Source organism: Olea europaea, chromosome 11 (assembly GCF_002742605.1).
Source record: "Olea europaea var. sylvestris chromosome 11, O_europaea_v1, whole genome shotgun sequence".
NCBI lineage: Eukaryota > Viridiplantae > Streptophyta > Magnoliopsida > Lamiales > Oleaceae > Olea > Olea europaea.
Window position 1 is genome coordinate 30084217 of NC_036247.1, and position 2400 is coordinate 30086616.

Here is a 2400-nt window from a genome sequence, read left to right on the forward strand (position 1 = left end):
TTTTCTTTGATTTCTGGCTTTCCCAAATTGCAGTTTTTATGTCTAAAAGTTCAGAGTTGATGAGTTTCTGTTGCATCTATGAGGTCTTGATTTTTAGGAATTGGTTTTCTTTGTTCTTAGACTGTCATTAAGAAGAAACATGGCCAAGATGCCGCCAATGTAGGGGATGATGGTGGCTTTGCTTCTAACATTCAGGTTGATCAATATGTTATGTTTGAATAAACATTTTGCTTGAGGTTCATTATAAAATTCGAAGTGTATACTCTTTTATTGACTGCAGGAGAACAAGGAGGGTCTTGAACTGCTCAAGACAACCATTGATAAAATATGTTACAGCTGTTACACAGGAAAAGTGAGTTTTCTGAACTTTCTTGACTTTATTGTTTAATTACCTGGTGAATGAGTTAGAGCTTAAGTTTCATTATGTACAGGTTGTCATTGGAATGGATGTTGCTGCATCTGAGTTTTATGGACTAGACAAGACTTATGAGTTGAACTTCAAAGAAGAGGTAAGTTCTTAAATTGCTTAGCTCCATTTGACTGCATTCTTGAATAATATGTTGTATGCGTAGTTGTCAAGAATGCACGTAGGGGTTATCTCCATGCTTTGTAGCACCGACATTTCAACTAATGTAGTATGTCCATGTCCGACACGTATTGGATGTGTGTCGGACACCGACAGTTGGAATACCATGATTATCTTTCTTTATTATTAATATTATACATTTTTACCTAAAAGTTATTAGTAAATATCAAATAGTTATTTATATTTGAAAGATTTAAATAAGAACTATTAATAACAAGTGTAAAACTAAATTTATACTATATAAATGAAGAGTTTCAAAGAATTTAATCAACGTGTCGGTGACATGTCGTGTTGGTACATTTTGAAAATCGCGTGTCAACATATCCGACACGTATCGTGTCAGACACATATATCCGTCTCCGTGCATCATAGCCTCCCTGTGTGCATTTCTTATTGCTTATTTTTGTGTGCAGAGAGTCGAAAGGCAATCAAGGAGAAGACCTGCAATGCTCTTCTTCTTAAGGTACCATGAAATACCCGTATGATCTTAATATCTTAAATGGTCTCTCTCGACTTTTTTGAAAATGTAACAACGACATGTTTAACAATTTCATTTAACCAATAGGTTAACCAAATTGGATTAGTTACTGAGAGTATTGAAGCTGTAAAAATGTCTAAACGAGCTGGTTGGGGTGTAATGGCAAGCCACTGTAGGTATGAAAATTAGACCTTGTTATATGGTGGGCATCTACAGTGAAAGAGAATATTAGATTTGATAATCATTTTTATTGCTGGATGTAGTGGAGAGACAGAGGACACTTTCATTGCTGATCTCTCTGTGGGTTTGGCTACGGTAATCTTCTGTCAGATTCTACAAGAATTATGTTTTCCTTCGTAGTCTAAAATACTGATTTTTTTCTGTGAAAAAAATTTGTCAGCGCCAAATTAAGACTGGAGCTCCATGCAGGTCAGAACGTCTTGCAAAATACAACTAGGTAACTTCTTCATGTTTTTAAATTCATTAATGGCGTGTTCATGTTGAACAGGTTTGGACTAGAGATGATGATAAAAAGAAGTTAAATTGTGTCTATTATACGGTACAATTTCAATGCCAACTTAATCCCGTGTAACAAATGTTCGTGTTTGTTCCAACAACAATTAATAGGACATTTTCCCAGTCAAATTCTGATTGTCCATGGTCGTCTCTCTCGTTCTTTCCTTATACGCAACTATGAAGTATTAAGCACGATATTATCTAGGTATCTGATTGTCATTTGTTGCATACAGTTGTTGCGAATTGAAGAGGAACTTGGATATGAAGTTGTATATGCTGGAGCCAAGTTCCGTGTATCTGTCGAGCCCTATTAGATCAAAATGAGTCGTGAGCTGAAGATGTGTGTTTGCAAGATGAATTCTTACTTGTAGCAGAATAAATAAATCTCAATGTGGGGTGATCGTAGGATACATGAGACGTGTTTTTCAGTAATCAAAATAGTTTTGTGCTGAACTGAGAAGCAGTTGAAATGACTGATTATGTCAACTCATTTTTGACTTGTTTTGTAACTAGGAAATGCAGTTTTTAATATGAATCTATCTGGTTATTTGCGAAGCTATTTTCGTTGACATGAATGTTTTGTAGCTGATATCTGCCACTCGTGATCACATTAATGTTTGGTAACCATTTTAAAACCCTCGTAATAAGATTTAAGGAAAATAATAGAGAGAATCCCCCCTCATAAAATTAATTAAGTGTACAGGAAAGTCTGAATAGGTTTTGATTTATAAGCATTTTCTTTTGAAGCTGAGGCTTTGTTTGGTATTTTTGTAATGTTAAGAGAATCAGGAATACTGTGAAAAGAATTAGCTACTGGAAA

The 2400-nt window shown here is 34.9% G+C and overlaps 1 pseudogene; it reads left to right on the forward strand.

Moving 5' to 3' along the window:
- The window catches only part of LOC111404689, an 8739-nt pseudogene extending 6648 nt beyond the window's left edge, over window positions 1-2091 (forward strand).
- Window positions 2092-2400: the final 309 nt, after the last annotated feature.